Genomic DNA, 19902 nt, shown 5'->3' with positions numbered 1-19902 from the left:
ATGAAGAAGATTGTGAACTCCCTGAAGAATTAGCCCGACTATTGTGGTAAGAGTTAAAGTTCATCCAGTCACATGAAGAATCGGTAGAAGTTATCAACTTGGGAACATAGGAAGACCCGAAAGAAGTCAGAGTAAGCTCAACCCTAGGAGAAGAGGTAAAGGAAAAGGTAATCAAGCTCATGCGAGAGTACATATATGTGTTTGCTTGGTCCTACCAAGATATGCCCGGCCTTGACACGGACATCAAGGAAGATTACCCTCCAGTTAAGCAGACACTGAGGAGAACTAGGCATGACATGGAAATGAAGATTAAGGAGGAAGTGCAAAAGTAGCTCAACGTAGGTTTTCTAGCATTATCCAACTATCCCTAGTGGATAACCAACATCGTGCTCGTACCGAAGAAGGATGTCAAAGTACGTATGTGTGTAGATTACAGAGATTTGAATAAAGCTAGTCCAAAAGATGACTTCATGCAGCCTCACATTGATGTGCTAGTGGATAACACGACTCAATTATCTGTATTTTCATTCATGGACGGCTTCTCCGACTACAACCAGATTAGAATGGCTCCGGAAGACATGGAGAAAACAACTTCATTACCCCGTGGGGAAAGTTTTTCTATAAGGTTATGCCTTTCAGCCTAAAGAATGTTGGCACAACATACCAACGTGTAATGGTGATATTCTTTCATGACATGTTTCATAAAGAGATCGAAGTGTATGTTGATGATATGATTGCCAAGTCCCAAACCGAGGAGGAGCATCTAGATAATCTAGAGAAGTTGTTTGCACGCTTGAGGAAGTTTAGATTGAGGCTTAACCCTAACAAATGCGTATTTGGGGTAAAATCTGACAAGTTATTAGGATTCATTGTTAGCCAACGAGGCATTGAAGTGGATCCTAAAAAGGTTAAGGCCATACAAGCTATGCTTGCGTCTAAAATTGAGAAAGAGATCTGTGGATTTCTAGGGAGATTGAACTACATAGTCAAATTCATATCTCACCTCACGACCACCTATGAGCCAATCTTCAAGCTGCTTCGCAAAGATCAGGTAGTCATATGGAATGAAAACTATCAAAATGCTTTTGATAAGATCAATGAGTACTTACAAGAACCTCCAATCTTGACGTCACATGTTCCTGGAAGACCCCTAATCATGTACCTAACAGTCCTCGAAGGATCTATGGGATATGTCCTCGGACAACAAGATGAGACTAGAAGAAAAGAGCATGTCATATACTACTTAAGCAAGAAGTTTACCAATTGCGAGAGTAGATATTCAATGCTTGAAAAAACTTGTTGTGCGCTTGCTTGGGCTGCCAAACGCTTGAGGAAATACATGTTTACATATACAACACTCCTAATCTCCAAGATAGACCCTGTCAAGTACATCTTTAAAAAGCTTGCCCTCACCAGTAGAGTTGCCCGTTGGCAGATGGCCTTAGCTGAGTATGACATTCAACATGTCACCCAAAAAGTTGTCAAAGGAAGTATCTTGTCAGACTATCTTTCCCATCAACCCTTGAAGGACTATCAATTAATGCGCTTTGAGTTCCTCGGCGAGGATATCATGTTGATAAGGGATTGCAACATTCCCGACCCCGAGGAAGGACCAGAACCTGGCTCACGTTGGACACTCGTGTTCGATGACGCTTATAACGCCCAAGGAAGTGTAGCGGTAAATTCACGATCATCAAGCTATGGATAAGCAAGACGTCAAATAACAAGAGTCGCCACCGCGCTTTTATTCTTTCCAAGGGAAAAGTACAAACAAAACCCAAAAGTAAGAAGTTTTCAAATCAAAACTAATAAAATGTCAGAGATTAGAGGTAAGGGGGTTGGTTACACAGAGGGAAGGTGTTAGCACCCAAAGTGTCCTAGGGAGCCCTTTTTTGTGTGCGTATGTATTTTGTACAAAGTGATGTTTACAAACAAATAGAGTGAGGGGATGAGAAAAGAAATTCATTAATTATATTTTTGTGTTTGACAAGACCTTCTGACTTGTGCCTACGTACCAACATAAAAATGAGGGATCAAAACCTTGTAGTTCGTGATACAAATTTCAAAGTGGATGCATAGCTTTTAACAAAAACTTAGCTTAAGAGGCACCAAGGCCTAAAAATGGTTTGAATGAGTTAGTTCTTTTTGGCTTTTGAAAGTTTAGGTCAAGTATAGTTAAGTTTATTTACCAGTTTGATTTAAGAAAGGAAGTTTGAAAGTGCAATGGCATAAGGCCAAAGTTTCTAGTTTACAAAGTGGTCAAAGTTTAGAATAAAAACTAGTTCAAGCAAAGAAGAATTTTTAAAAGGAGGAAGAGATTTTGAAATTAAATAAATGGGGAGGAGATGAAGAGACTAATCATATGTACAAAATTAAAAGTTAAGAGTTGAAAAGATCTGACCAATGGGTTGCAATCCAACAAACAAGAATGTCTTATAGAAACCCAAATTCCCTTGGACATTTTGAATCAAGCAACACACAATGCATAATTATATTAATCTTGAAGAGCAAGGCATCAAATAAAGATAGCCGCATCCAAGCTTAGCCACTCCAAGATCTTCTTCAAATTAGCCCATGTATCAGATGAATTCCATAAGTCACAGGTTCAAAATAACAACTTCACAATGGTCATATTGCATATGAACTCAAAGGGATCTTCAAAGATGTATCAGATGAAGTTTCAAATTGCAAGCACTTGGTTACACAAATGTTGGCATTGGCCAAGTCCTTTAGCATAGGGAAGTTGCCTAGATTCTAAGTCCAATTTGTCCAAGATCAAGTCAACAGTCCATACAAAAGTTTTTTTTAGGGTTTTTTGTTCTTATTATGTACATTAATGGTCAAAGGCCACATAAACAAACAAGATATAACACACAATATGGTCTAAATGGACAAAGTGAAAATTGCATTAACATAAACAATTAGAATGGTATGAATAATGGCAAATGAATAGAGCTTAAAAATTAAAGTGCATTAAAATAAAGGACTTGAAATTAAATGTTAGTTGTTAATGAGTTAGAAGTTAGTATTGTTTTACTTTTGCTTTCCATTTTAAGTCATTCTTTGGAGAACACTCAACCCACTTATCACAAGCATGGATCCTTGAGCCAAGACATATTCCAAAGGAAGGAAAAATGCCAAGTTTCCACACAATACCATGAAAGAGGGGAGACTTACAATCTCACTAACTAGAATGCTATGCCTTTTGTGTCAAAAATTTAGCGCTATGTTAAGCAATCGTAATTGGACTTATGTAGAAGTCACAACTATTTGAAGTCGGGCAATATAATTTTGGTGTTAATGCATGTTAGAGACATAGTATAATGGACTATGCTCATGAAACATACCACACACAAAAATAATATGCAAAAGAGGTGGCGTAATCTCATCCATACTTATGTTAATTTTGCCATCAACTAGCCTTAGGACTTAGAGATATCATAGGTCAAATGAGATGAATGCATAAAGAATGGGAAATAGATGAAGAGGGAGGGGAATGGGTAAAAACTCAAATTGGTCAAAGGAGGACTTTTACCAAATTAATATCATTCATTCATTTTGGGAGATGGAATCCAATGGTATTAACTTAACAAAGTCAAATCAACCTTGACCGATGCCCAACAACATGAGTCAAACTTACACAAATCATCACAAGAGATCAACACAATTATTTGGCATTTATTCAAATTAAAAATATTAAAATAAAGCATTTAAATTAAATATGGTTTGCCAAATTCCTAAAACCTCATCAAAACACCAAAGGAATGGCCATGAGATTTATCATAGGTCAAACAAGGTCAAAGGACCTTGGAGAAAAAATTTCAGAATTTTTAAAGACTTAAAAGTATTTTTAAACAATTAAAAATAAGCACAAAATCAATTATATCATGAAAAATATTAATAATGATCCAAAAAATGATTTTAATTCAAAATATGAAAGAGGAATTTATTTAATTTTTTTTGGTGAAACTCTCATATTTTTTGGATCAATATTAAAATTAATATGAATTAATGAAAATAAAACAAATTAAATGAAATTCAAATAATCAGAAAAACGTGAACCACTTGATCTCCCTCATTAATTGAGGTGGCAGATCAAGTGGATCAGCGTGCGCGTTCCACATTAGACCTAAGTCAATGCGCTGCAGGGATGGTAATTAAAACCAATGCGTGAGATTAAAACATTTCAAATGAGATCAATGGCTCAAAACCTGTCCAGCACACCACCGGCGCTGGACCTCCGATCACCTTCTCAGGCGAGGTCCACCGGACTGGTTCACTCATCACCATCAAGAAAATGAAAAAGGAGGACATGATCTGAAAGAAAAAATGGCGTAGAGCACGAATCTGACCTCAATTTCAACTAACTCAAAATATATAAAAAGATATGCGGAGTTGAATTTTGAGGTGTGTCAATTGAGTTGCTTTGATTTGACCTCTAAGCAACTCAATCTTCTTGCCTACATTGGTAGGACTTCAGACAACCAAAGATCCAAGAGAATTGATGAGAATTGAGTGAGAATCGAAGAGATGAAGTTTTTTGAAATTTACCTTCAATGTTGTGAAGAACTTGATGTTGCTTGCTTCAACCTTAATCTGATCACACTTGAGAAGCTTGCAGGAGAGGTTTAACAATGGTACAAAGCTTTGGATCCTGGAGTTCTTGAATCTCCAAACAGTGAGATTCAAACTCAATTTTCAAGTTGAAAATTCTCAGGTTTTCCTTTGAAATGTGAGGGTTTCAATTGGGGGGGGGGGGCAAAGCTGGCGGGCAAGGTGTGTTTGAATTGAGCTCAAAGGCCTTGTATTTATAGCATTTGGGATTGATAATTGCACACTTGAAAAATTGCTAAATTTGGTCATTTCATGCACAAGCTTGCATGGGCGTGTACAGGCCCATGAAGCAATCCATTTTGATCCATATCTAATTGTTCTGAAGTTCAAATAAGGCTTGAGTGGCAAGGCAATGATATGTGGAGTTTTGGACATTTGATTTTCTCCAATGATGCAGCTCTGTTAAAGCCATGCATAGATCTAGCAAACTTCATCCAAAATGCATGAACTTGGGCTCTTTAGAAAGCTTAAATCAAGGGGAATAAGTTTTATGTTGAACACTTTTTCATTTAGAACTTGGATCATGGTGAATTTGAAGGTGGAAGTTTGGAAATTTCAACATGTTGAAAAAATTTCTAAGTGTCAAGCCATATATCTCAATATTCTATCTTGCTTAACTTTCTATGTGAACTTCAAATGAGAAAAGTGTCTTCATAAAAGTTGTAGCTCTTTCAAAGACCTTAAAAATGGTCACCGATTTCATGGAATTTGGATTTAGAATGGCAGAGTTATGCATTTTTGAAGTTTGGAAAAATCATTTGTTTAATGGTATAGGTAAAAAATGACCTATAATGTATCCTCATATCACATGCTCATAAAAGTTGATTTAACTCTCCCTACAAACATCAAAGTTGAATTATACATATTGAATTTAATTGTGCAACTTGTAAATCTTTCATCTCATAAAAATTGAGCAAGTTATGGCCTTGGGAAGTTGACTTTCAAATTAGGGTTTAGACAAAATGACCTATAATGTTTCAACATAGAAAATGATTTTCCAAGCAAAACTAGATCTAGGTCTCAACATAAAAGTTGTTTGGAATGTCATCTAGAGTAACATTTCTCTTGGAATAATTTTCATATGGTGAAAACTATAGGAAATAGGGTTTAGGGAGACCCAGTTTTGATCAGATGAATTCATCTGGCCAACCACCATCAACCAACTTGCTAACCTTCAATTCTTTTGTCTTTCTTGGCTCATGGTAGATCATATATGCATAAGATGATGAATTTTTAAGTGTCCCTTGAGAAATTTGATCAATTTGTGAGATGGCTTGTTGGAGAAGTTACTCAAGATACTTAGTCAAACTAGGGTTTCCAAGGCAAATCACCTTCAAACTCTTGAAGAATACTTGATCAATATCATATGTAGGAATAATTGGGACTTATATATGATGCTTATAACCATTGTGAATCAATCCTTTGTTATGCTTTTATCCATGAGGGTCTCAAACCCTAGATATGAACTTGATAAATCAATGAGGATCGTGCCCTACCTACAAGAAGTTAGGCATATACAAAGACATTTTTTTGGTATTTTGGTTAGTAAAATGATAATATACAAGTATGATACAATCACATAGTGCTTGATGATTTCTCCCAAAATAAACCCAATGAGAGAGGGCTAAGGAGGATGTCAAGGTATGATCCCAATGCTAATGCATATGATGAAATTGCATGAGGGATCTTAGGGTCAAAATTGGGGTCTTACACAATGGAATTGGGGCAGTAATCACATCCCTAACTGGTTTTCACCTACTCCTCACCGTGAGGTTATTTTTTTGGCTAAACCAACAATGTGGCGGAGTACAAGGCTTGTATCTTCGGCATTGAAGCTGCTATTAATCTTAGGATCAAAATCCTTAATGTTTATGGAGATTCAACCTTGGTCATCAGCCAAGTCAGAGGAGATTGGGAAGCTCGAGATCCCAAGATAATCCCATACAAGAAGCATGTCCTAAAGCTAATCCCTTACATCGACGAGATTACATTCCATCACATTCCTCGAGAGGAGAATCAGTTGGCTGATGCCTTAGCTACTTTATCATCCATGTTTAAGGTCAAGTGGAAAAATGAAGCACCATATATCCGCATTGACTACTTGGACGAACCAATCTACCGTTTGGTAGCCAAAGACGAGTTTGATGGCTAACCCTAGTTTTATGACATCATGAAGTACTTGGAGAGTCAAGAATACCCTGAAAGTGCATCCATCACGGATAAAAAGTATCTTAGTAAAATCTCAGCCAAGTTCTTTTTGAGTGGAGGGGTGCTATACAAGAGAAATCATGATTCGCAAACTCTCTACCTTATCAATATCTTCAATATTTTTGTTTTCCATGAACACCACATTGCGGCTTCAGATAAGATTCTTCCCTACAGGATCATACAACCTATAACCAAACTCATCTTTCCCATAGCCAATGAAGATACATTTTTTGACTTTGCATCTAACTTGGATATTTCATCCTTTGGGATATGCACAAAAGCCTTATAACCAAATACTCTCAAATGATCATACTTAACATTCTTTCTAAACCAAATTTTGTTTGAAATTTCACTGTTCAAAGCAACAGTATGAGTGAGATTAAGAACAAAGCAACAATAATGATTAGGCAACTTAGCTTTAGAGAGCGTACACCTTACTCTCTCTCTCTCAGTTAGTGTTTGATTCCTTCTCTCTCATAAACCATTCAATTGAGGAGTTTTGGGAGGAGTATTTTCATTTGAAATACCATGTTGCTTGCAATAGGAATCAAATGATCCACAATACTGTCCACCATTGTCTGAACAAACACATTTCATCTTCTCTCATGTCTGCCTCTCAACCAAAGCATGGAATTTTTTGAATTTTTCCAGCACTTGGTCTTTTGTCTTCAAGGTATAAACCCATAGTTTCCTTGAGCAATCATCAATAAAGGTAACAAAATAAAGTACACCATTAAAGTATTTTACCTTTAATGGATCACAAACATCAGAATGCATCAATTGAAGCAACTTTTACTTCCTTGAGGGATGATGTCTCTTGAAAGATACTCTAGTCTATTTACCAGCCATGCAATGAAAACATTTCTCCAAATATGCATTCTTTAGTCCAAGAAGAATATCCTTTTTGGCCAAAACATTTAGCCCCTTTTCACTAATATGAAAAAGTCTCTGATGCCACAAAGATGCTTCCATTTCGGTAGCATTCACATTATCCATAGCAACCAAAGCTTTTGTCCAATACAATTTAGAAAGCTTTTCCCCTCTAGCCACAACCAAGTTACCTTTGTTGAGTGTCCACTTTTTAGAACCAAAGTGATTTTCATAACCATAATCATCAAGCATATGCACATAGGTCAAATTAAAGTGGACATCTAAAGCATGTTTGACACCTCTAAGAAACAATTGCATTCCCATGTTGGTTTGCAAGAAAACATCGCCAACGCCAACTACCTTAGATACACCATCATTACCCATCTTCAACACTCCAAAATCACCAAAAATATAAGATATGAAGAGATCCTTCCTTGGTGTAACATGCAATGTAACATCATTATAATTATTCACATGCTCTCTTCTGATACAAGATTAATAGGCTCATGATCACAAAGAATAATAAGATCATCACTAGTAGCATTAGTAACACGATCTCATCATGATCTCCATGGTCTCTTTATTTAGACTCATCGTTCTTGCCTTTTTTATCTCTTTTCCACTGATAGAAATGCTTTTGTACGTGTTCTATTTTATGACAATGATGACACTTCAGATTCTTGTATCGCGACTTGGACTTGCTTCTGTTATTCTCTCTACCACCCTCTGGTTCCTTTTTATGACTTATCCGCATATTTTCAATCACAAATACCTCAAATTGAGATGAAGAACCTTGTGCCTTCCTTGTCATCTCCTCATTAAGAATACCACCCTTAGTCGTTTCTAAAGAAACAACACCTCCAAGACCAAAACTTGTGATAAAAACCTGAAATGCCTCCCAAGACTCTAGTAAAGATAGAAATAGAAATAGTCCCATAAGTTCATCATATAATTTGATACTCATTCCTAACATATGATCAAGGAGCCCTTGAAAATCACTCAAGTGATCTGAAATAAAAGGCTCGTCCTTATACTTCAAACTTATGAAGTTATTCAACAAGAACAATTTATTATTCCCCGATTTAGAGGCATACAAGGACTTTATTTTCTCCTACAAAGTTTTTTGCATATGTCTCATTAGCAATATGATTATAAACATTATCTTTCACATATTGTCGAATAAAGCCACATACTTGTTGATGTTCAAACTCCAATTCTTCATCAGACACATAATTTGGCTTGCGGAACTAAAAATCGGTAAATGTAAATTCTTTATAAATAGTAAGTCTTTCATCTTGCCCTTCCATAAATGGTAATTAGAACCATTCAACAATCTCATCTTCATCTTTATATTTGACTCCACCATTCAAACAAGTAAAACAACTCTTAACCAAGAGCTTTGATGCCACTCTTATGAGAAATTAAGATACAATAACAGACCAATACGGAACGGATATAAAATTCTCCACACTTGTAGGAACCTTGAGGATCAGCAACAAACATAAGACAACAAATTGGACAAATAAAGGCACAAAATAACATTGATATTTTAACGTGGAAAACTCCTCAATATGAGAGTAAAAACCATGAGTCATTCATACCAAAGAAATAGATCCACTATAATCTATTAAGGGTATAAGAGAGTCTTAAAGTGATTCACAGACTAGTGCTAACAACCGCAAATCACAAAGTAAATTAGCTTACAAGTAAGAACCAAAAAGCTGAAAAATTACCCAAATCTGCAGCTTCAGTGCGAAACAGATATCTCTCGGCTCATACCTTGTTTTAAAATTCTGAATGGTCAAAACTTATATACAAGTGTTACGCATCTACCCTCCAAATTTAAGCTCGATCTGACGGTTAACGTATCTAGGATCGTCGATTTAGTAAGACTGGTTGTAGAAAAACGGAAATAGGTTTTTCTCATCTTTTTTCTCTTTTGAATCCTTATTTTCACAAAGTAAATTAGCTTACAAATAAGAACCAAAAAGCTGAAAAATTACCCAAATCTGCAGCTTCAGTGCGAAACAGATATCTCTCGGATCAGACTTTGTTTTAAAATTCTGAACGATCAAAAGTTATATACAAGTGTTACGCATCTACCCTCCAAATTTAAGCTCGGTCTGACGGTTAACGTATCTAGGATCGTCGATTTAGTAAGACTGGTTGTAGAAAAATGGAAATAGGTTTCTCTCATCTTTTTTCTCTTTTGAATCCTTATTTTCTCTCTATCTCTATTAACCATAAATTGATCATCTCCACTTAAATAAATGGGGAAAATAGACTAATCATATTTGAGTATTTCTCCATATAGGAATAAAGTTCAAACCCAACAATTTATAAAATAGAGAATATAATATATAATAATAAAATAAAATCTTAAATAATAAGAAAGACATCACTTAAAAAAAAAGTTAGAGTAGTTTAGACTCGAAACATATAATCTGAATTAGTTTTCTTTTTGATTTTATTCTTAAATTGAGGGAATAGATGATAATTTAAAAAATAATAATAATAATATAGCGCGACTTAAAATCTTACCTTAATTTTTTGGTGAGAGAAATAAAAATTTTGTTATAAAATATAATATTTGTAATAGTATTATCCAGAGATATTTTGAATCTATAAATTAATAAACTAAAGCTTTATGATTTTTCTTTTTACAAATGTCTCCAAATACTTAATGAAGTGTCCCACCTGAACCTTTAAAAAAATACTTTGATATCCAATTAACTAAAGCCATGTATCTACTCTATATTGCTTAAGATGCTTAAGAAATATTTTGATTCCCACGAAATCCTTGTTTTGCATAGGTGGAAGGATATTCTTAATAATTTAAAACTACAATAAGTTTCCACGCATCATATGAATATAAACTAAACAACTAGATAAGATTGTGTATTGGCACATTTGAAATGGAACCTTGGAAACAGCAAGGAAATGGTCCTAAGTCCTAACCACATGCATAGAGGAACTTCAAAATTCAACACTAGCTTTCCTTGAATATAGAACCTTATTATAAAAAGCTATTATGTGCATAAGGTGCTACTGATTACTTGGAAAGGTGGCAATACTATATATGTGATTGGTCCTCTCCTCTCCCTCATTGTCTCATGCCCAAGTGCTGTTAGTAATAGTATAATAATCTAGAAAACCGACATCCCAAGTGCTGTTAGGATCTACATTGGATTTGGTTCGATACAAATGATTCTCTGATCATACCAAGCATGATTAAGTTAATTAATATCTCATCTGTATTGTATTGATCAAAGTAGTGTGTCAGCTTATTTATATGATAAAGGAAGCCTTTAAGGTATTTCCATCCAACTAGTGGAGGATAGAATGTCAAAATAAGATATTGTTTCAATTTAACTCATTGATTATGTTAACACACAACACTACAATCACAATATGATATTATAAGTTTTATCAATCATCTCACTTATATATATTGTTGAATCTTTCCTATTTTATTTTAAATAATGTAAGACTTCAAATTTACACTTTGTATTACAACAAAAGGGTTAGAATTATTTTTCTTAAAAATTTTGCAGTGGAAAGAGTTCATAATTATTCCTTTTAAAATATATAGTTGAGAAGATGGAGTTTGCAATTTTTCTTCTAAAAAATATAGTTAAGAGGATATGTAATTTTTCCGTCTAAAATGTGTAGTCGAAAGGTTTAACAATTTTTTCATTCAACAATTTTAATCGGGAGGATTTTCAACTTTCTCCTTGTAAAAATTGCAATTATATGAGATGCTTTTGTAATTTTGTCATAGTAAAAATTACATGTTGACTAATATAATATTTAGTTTATATATTGTGATTGTAAGTATTAGGTGTCGAACCACAATAATTTTTGAATTGTATTTTTATTGAATTTTTGTTTCTTTTGTGAGAGTGTTTTCGCGTGCACATAAATTTGGTTGTGTTGCTTTCCTTACACTTGTCTCTCTCCAACGATAAAGATCATCTAAACTCCATTGTTATCCACCACTCACATATACGAAAGCATAATTGTTTTTCTGCTCCTTTCCAACAGAATCATTCGTCTATCATTGCTCATCCAACCACCATAATGTTGGTGTAAGCCCTAGAGGTCAATACTTTTGGTACTTGTATCGAATTATCTATTAATAATAAAAGGTTTTTTCTTTATTATGTTTGTTTAATAAAGTCCCTAAAATAGATCGTCCGTTTAATGTATCAAGTGTGACTTAATCATGAGATCGGATTAAACATAAGGACAATATTCTTAAAGTATCCGTAGTCGAGTTTTATTGTGAAGTGAGATAACATTAAAGCATTAAGACTAGTATGTATATAGATTGATGATCACATCTCATGGATCATGGATAAGGAGTTATTAAGTCTTAAACATGGGTATGAATATTAAGAGTAATATTTATACTGGATTGACCCGCTATGAGAATACTATATATAATGTTATGCAAAGTGTCATAAGTTATTCTCATGGTGATAATGGTGTATATCATCCTTTGACTCGAAACCACTATGGACCCTAGATGTAGAGTCGAGTGCTTTATTGCTGATCAAACGTTGTCCGTAACTGGATGACCATAAAGACAGTTGATGGGTACTTCACGAAGAATGCTGAGGAACATGAGTGACCTAGATGGAATTTGTCCATCCTGCACAAGAGGATAAATGTCTACGGATCCAATATTGAACTGGACAAGGATGACACGGTCTATGCCTTGTGTTCAATATAGACATAAGGGCAAAAGGATAATTGTACGCATAAGTATTATCACAAAATGATTTGTCATATCACATGCCATTTTCGTGTCTTGGGTAGCAGTGGTGTATTGCTAGATACCGCTCACTGTTTATTATGTTAAAGACGTGATTTAATATAATTGCTAATATCACAAAAACCTACAGGGTCACACACAAAAGGACGAATTGATGAGAGATGGAGTAAATAAGGAACACCGTAAGGTACGATGCACTTAAGTGAATTGTAGAACATCGTAAGGTACGGTGTACTTAAGTAGAATACGAAATATGGTAAGGTACCACGCGCTTAAGTGATTTTGGCATATCATAAGATATGGGCCACATACACTTAAGTGGGCTTTTTAGCTTGCAGTCCACACAATTGATTCTATAAATAGAACCCTTGTGCAGAAGCATTTGTTCAGTTAAAATTTCGTTTCTCTCTCTCTCTCTCTCTCTCTCTCTCTCTCTCTCTCTCTCACACACACACACACACACACACACACACACACACACACACACTCAAAGCCTTCATTCATAGCAGCTAGCACTGAGATTGAAGAAATCCGTTCGTGTGGACTGAGTAGAGGCGTTGTCACCATTCAACATTCGTGATTGCTCCGTAGATCTGCATCAAAGGTTTCAATCGCCACAAGAGGTAACAATTCTATCACTGATCATGCCCATTTGTAAGGATCACTAAAGGAGAAATTTTTAAATTCCGCTGCATTTTGGATCGCTATTCTCCTTCAGTGGTATCAAAGCCACTTACGAAACCATGCATCTCATAGCTGTTTATTTTCTGTATTTTTGTATTAGTACGACTAAAAGACAAAATGAAACAAAGAATAAACGAGTAATTAAATTTGGCATCATGTGTGTATAATTTGGATGATTGATGTTGACTATACTTCGGAATCCGACGTTAGTATGGTGAAGCAGCGATACATCGATCGTCCATAGGTCACGCAATTGAGATCGATCAAGTTATATATATGATATAAGTAATCCTGATGCAAAATACGGTATATATGATATATTATTTATGTTTCGTTCATTCAAACACTTAATGGTTGTTTTCCTTTGAGTGATCAATGGTCATTTGCTTCTTGATCCGACATTAGTATGGTAAAGCAATGACGTGTTGATCAATCATACTGAATGAACAATCGAGGTGTGTTTGATGGTCGGAAATTGATGCATTAGGGTTCATGACGGTACAAGGGGTGTGCTGTCAAAGAGTTATGAGATTAGGGTTGTGAATGCGCAAGAGTTGTGCTTTAAAGTATCAAGTGTTATTGCAAAAAATGACATCGATTTCAAATGAATTATTTATTAAAATTTTGTGTCAGAGCGTTGCCCCTAACAACCCTGCAAGGGGGCGCTGCCCCTAACTAACTCTGCGTAGTGTGATCGGTCGCCGAAATTTAATTTGGTTTATTTAATTAACAGAATTTAAATTAATAATAATAATATGTTTATTATTATTGTCTTGTGGTGATCGGTTATGGCCTTAGTTTTCCTTTATTTTATTTTGGGATTTTAAAATATGACCTGCGTGTCGTGCCTCTCTTTTAATCTCTTAATGTAACTTCTTTTCTCATCTCACTCCCTCGTATGTAAAACGAGTTTCTTTTATGTAATGTAATGTTATGAAGAAAGAAAAGAATACAATATCAAAGGAGGACAACCTTGAAGATCTTGCTTGGAGAAGCTTATATCGTTATTAGGTTAGCTTAGGTTCTCTCATTGGCTTGGGAGAACAATTGCGCTTGGGGCCATAACTGTTTCATTTTGTATGTATGTTGATGCATGTGAATGTATGTTGATGCATGTGAGAGACGACTTATATGATAAATAAGCCGGTGAGATCAGAATAATTGCAAATTCCCTCAAATTAAATATTAAGTTTATGCTTTCCAAGTTTTAGCACTTATCAAGACTAGTATCGAATAATGTAGGTTTTGCCTACGCGAGGTGCATATTCTATATTAGTAAGGTGCGATGGGATAATTGTAATATTCAATTGCTAAAACAATTGGTCAAACTTAACTAAACAAATTATAATAAGATTATATATGTTTAGAAGCAAGAGTTGGAAATGATCCATGTGATGGATTGGAATAAAGAGTTATTCACCCAACTAAAATATTCGAGAGTTGTATTAGATACAATTGGAAGGAGTTCCTACCTAAATAACCTAGTTTTGTGTAATCCACCTACGCGGACTTAAAACAAAGTGAAATGTGGATCTCGACCCACTAGAAAATCTTCCAACGGGATTTTCCGAATCAAATGGTGAGGGTCATTTGTTTTGAGTAAAATAGTGGGAGCATATTTAATTAAAGGCCTAATTAAATAGGTTATTGATAGTTATACTTTCATTATTTTCATGTAGATTACCTTGACAACAAACACCTCTAACAACATTTTGCGATCCATCCTTGATAAGGAAAAATTGTCTAGGACAAACTTTTTCTGGATTGGCACCGAAATCTGAGGATTATCCTCAAATATGATAGAAAGTTGTATGTCTTGGAGAAACCTGTTCTTGAAGAGGAACCTCCTAGTTCTGCACCTAAGGCAGAAAGAGATGCTTATAAAAAGCATGTTGATGATGCCAATGAACCTGCTTGCCTCATGCTAGCTACCATGAACTCAGAGTTGCAAAAGCAGCATGAGAACATGGCAGCGTTCGATATGATCGAACACCTGAAGATGCTCTATCAAGAGCAGGCAAGACATGAAAGGTTTGAAGTTTCAAAAGCCCTTTTTCAAGGCAATTTAGTTGGGGGAGCCCCTATACGTCCCCGTGTGCTCAAGATGATTGGGCATGTGGAGAACCTTGAGAGGTTGGGTTTTCCCCTCGGAAAGGAACTTGCGACTGATTTGATCTTGCAATCATTGCCAGATAGATTCAGTCAATTTGTCCTTAATTTCAATATGAATGATATGGACAAATCTCTTCCTGAACTGCTAGCCATGTTAAGAACTGCTGAGCGGAATTTGAAGTCAAAAGCGAAGTCCATTCTGATGATCGGAAATGGAAAGAGACAGGACAAAAGACTCACCAAGCAGGGTGATAAAGGGAAAGGTAAGGAAGTTGCCAAACCCAAACCCACTGCTCATGCTTTGAAGCCTAGTGGAGGCATAGCAAAGGAAGTCACCTGATTCCATTGCGGTAAGACCGAACACTGGAAGAGAAACTTCCCAAAGTACCTGGAAGATAAGAAGAATGGAGTAGAGACTTCAACTTCAGGTATTTTTGTTATTGAAATTAATTTATCTACTTATGTATCATGGGTATTAGATACTGGATACAGTTCTCACATTTGTACCAATATGCAAAGGCTAAAAAGGAGTAGAGACTTGGTAAAAGGTGAAGTTGACCTACGAGTTGGCAATGAAGCAAAGGTTGTTGCTTTAGCCGTAGGAACTTATGTATTGACTTTACCTAGTGGTTTAATAATTCAGTTAGAGAACTATTATTATGTACCTGTAATCAGCAGGAATATTATTTTCATTTCTTGTTTAGAAAAGTTTGGTTTTTCATTTATAATAAAGAACAATTGTTGCTCTATTTATTTGAATGATATATTCTATGCTACTGCACAAATGAAAAATGGACTATATGTCATTGATCTTGAAATGCCTATTTATAACATTAATACTAAAAGGATGAAACCTAATGAGTTAAATCCAACTTACCTTTGGCATTGTCGATTAGGCCACATAAATGAGAAATATATTTCCAAACTCCATAAAGATGGACTCTTGGACTATTTTGATTATGAATCATATGAGACATGCATATCTTGTTTAATTGGAAAGATGGCAAAGTCTCCATTCACAAGGTGAAAGAGCTAATGATCTTTTGGCCCTCATACATACTGATGTATGTGCACCATTGAACATACCAACCAGAGGAGGTTTTCAGTACTTCATCACATTTACTGATGATTTCAGTAGATATGGTTATGTGTATTTAATGAAACACAAATCAGAGTCCTTTGAAAAGTTCAAGGAATTCAAGAATGAAGTACAAAACCAAATAGGTAAGAATATTAAAACTCTTTGATTAGATCGAGGTGGTGAGTATTTAAGCCTAGAGTTTGATGACCATTTGAAAGAGTGTGGGATTCTATCCCAACTTACTCCTCCTGGAACACCTCAGTGGAACGGTGTATCTGAGAGAAGAAATTGAACCTTGTTAGACATGGTCCGATCCATGATGAGTCACGCCGATCTTCTAAACTCCTTTTGGGAACATGCACTATTGACAACAACTTACACATTTAACCGTGTTCCATCCAAAAAGGTTGAGAAGACACCATATGAGATATGGAGTGGTAAGAAACCACATATGTCTTACATGAAGATTTGGGGTTGCGAAGTTTATGTGAAACGACAAATTTCAACTAAGCTTGAGCCCAAATATGACAAATACTTATTTGTGGGATATCCTAAAGAAACAATAGGATATTACTTCTACAATCCTTCTGAGGGAAAAGTGTTTGTCACTCGAACTGGAGTTTTCCTAGAAAAGGATTTTATTTCCAAAGGAATCCGTGATAGGAAAGTAGAGCTTGAAGAAATTCAAGAATCACAAAGCATTGATACACCTATGGAGGAATTAGAGCAGGAAACACAAGTAGTTGTGGAAGAGCAACCTGCTCAAGTAGAACAAGACCAGCGTAGGTCAAGCAGGATACGTCACCTACCTGAGAGATATGGATATCTCATAAATGATCAAGATGATGTATTACTCATGGATCAAGATGAGATGTGACCTACCAGGAGGCCATAACTGGTCCTGAGTCGGAGAAGTGGATAGAAGCCATGAAATCTGAAATGGATTCCATGTACACAAACCAGGTTTGGACCTTGGTAGAGCCTCTTGTAGGAGTTACCCCTATAGGATGCAAGTGGGTCTTCAAAAAGAAGACTGACATGGATGGTAAGGTACGTACCTATAAGGCAAGACTAGTTATAAAAGGATATAAACAAATTCATGGGGTTGACTATGATGAAACCTTTTCACCAATTGCAATGCTTAAATCTGTTCGGATTTTACTTGTTATCGCTGCATATCATGATTATGAAATATGGCAGATGGATGTTAAAACTGCTTTCCTTAATGGGAATCTTCTTAAGGATGTGTACATGACACATTCTGAATGATTTGACATACCAGAAGAAGCCCAAAAGATATGTAAGTTACAAAGATCAATCTATGGATTGAAGCAAGCTTCCAGAAGCTGGAATCTTTGTTTTGATGAAACAGTAAAACAATATAGATTCATCAAGAATGAAGATGGGCCTTGTGTCTACAAGAAGGTTAGTGGGAGCATGATCATCTTCCTGGTATTATATGTAGATGACATATTACTCATTGGAAACGATGTCCCTACCCTACAACAAGTAAAGTCTTGGTTGGGGAAATGCTTTTCTATGAAGGACCTGGGTGAAGCAGCCTATATATTAGGAATTAGGATCAACAGAGATAGATCACAAAAACTGCTTGGCCTAAGTCAGAGTACATACATAGACAAAGTGCTAAGACGCTTTAATATGCATCATTCCAAGAAAGGATTCATACCTATGCAACATGGCTTGTGTCTATCAAAAACACAATCCCATTCAACTAAGGAAGAAAGGGATCGCATGAATAAGATTCCATATGCATCTGCAATAGGATCTATCATGTATGCCATATTATGTACTCGACCAGATGTCTCGAATGCTTTAAGTGCAACGAGTAGGTACCAATCTGATCCCGGTGATGCTCATTGGGTAACTGTCAAGAATATCCTTAAGTATTTGAGAAGGACTAAGGAATCATTCTTGATATATGGAGGTCAGGAAGAGCTTGCTGTAATTGGATACACCGATGCTAGCTTCCAGATAGATAAGGATGACTTTAGATCTCAATCTGGTTATGTGTTTTGCTTAAACGGTGACGCTGTGAGCTGGAAAAGTTCAAAGCAAGATACAGTTGCTGATTCTACAACCGAGGCCGAGTATATTGCTGCCTCAAGTGCAGCAAAGGAAGATATTTGGATCAAAAAGTTCATTAGTGAACTTGGCATAGTTCCTAGCATTATGGATCCCATTGGTCTCTATTGTGATAATAATGGTGCTATCGCACAAGCTAAGGAGCCTAGATCTCACCAACGATCCAAACGCATACTTAGGCGTTATCACCTCATTCGAGAGATAATAGATAGAGGAGATGTGAAAATATGCAGAGTACCTACACTTGACAATATTGTTGACCCACTGACAAAGCCTTTTGCGCAACAGAAGCATGATGGCCATACTAGATTTATGGGCATTAGAGGTATGCCTGATTGGCTCTAGTGCTAGTGGGAGATTGCTGGTGTAAGCCCTAGAGGCCAATACTTTTAGTACTTGTATTGAATTCTTTATTAATAATAAAAGGCTTTTTCTTTATTATGTTTGTTTAATAAAGTCCCTAAAATACCTAGTCCGTTTAATGTATCAAGTGTGACTTAATCATGAGATCCCATTAAACATAAGGACATTATTCTTAAAGTATCCGTAGTCGAGCTTTATTGTGAAGTGGGATAACATTAAACATTAAGACTATTATGTATATAGACTGATGATCACATCTCATGGATCATGGATAAGGAGTTATCAAGTCTTAAACATGGGTATGGATATTAAGAGTAATATTTATACTGGATTGACCCACTATGAGAATATTATATATAATGTTATGCAAAGTGTCATAAGTTATTATCATGGTGATAATGGTGTATACCACCATTCGACCTGAAACCACTATGGACCCTAGATGTAGAGTTGAGTGCCTTATTATTGATCAAACATTGTCCGTAACTGGATGACCATAAAGACAGTTGATGGGTACTCCACGAAGCATGTTGAGGGACATGAATGACCTAGATGGAATTTGACCATCCTGCGCAATAGGATAAATGTCTACGGGCCCAATATTGAACTGGACAAGGATGACACGGTTTATGCCTTGTGTTCAATATATACATAAGGGCAAAAGGGTAATTGTACATATAAGTATTATCACAAAAGGATTTGTTAGATCACATGACATTTTCGTGTCTTGGGTAGCAGTGATGTGTTGCTAGATATCGCTCACTGTTTATTATGTTAAATACATGATTTAATAAAATTGTTAATGTCACGAAAACCTACAGGGTCACACACAAAAGGACGGATTGATGAGAGATAAAGTAAATAAGGAACACCGTAAGGTACGGTGAACTTAAGTGAATTATAGAACATCGTAAGGTACGGTGTACTTAAGTAGAATACAAAGTATGGTAAGGTACCACGCGCTTAAGTGATTTTGGCATATCATAAGATATGGGCCACATACACTTAAGTGGTTTTTTTAGCTTGCATCACACACAAGTGGTTCTATAAACATAATCCTTATGCAGAAGCATTTGTTCAGTTGAAATTT

This window comes from Lathyrus oleraceus, chromosome 7, assembly GCF_024323335.1.
Source record: "Lathyrus oleraceus cultivar Zhongwan6 chromosome 7, CAAS_Psat_ZW6_1.0, whole genome shotgun sequence".
In the NCBI taxonomy this organism is placed as follows: domain Eukaryota; kingdom Viridiplantae; phylum Streptophyta; class Magnoliopsida; order Fabales; family Fabaceae; genus Lathyrus; species Lathyrus oleraceus.
Note: the sequence above shows the minus strand (reverse complement) of the source record.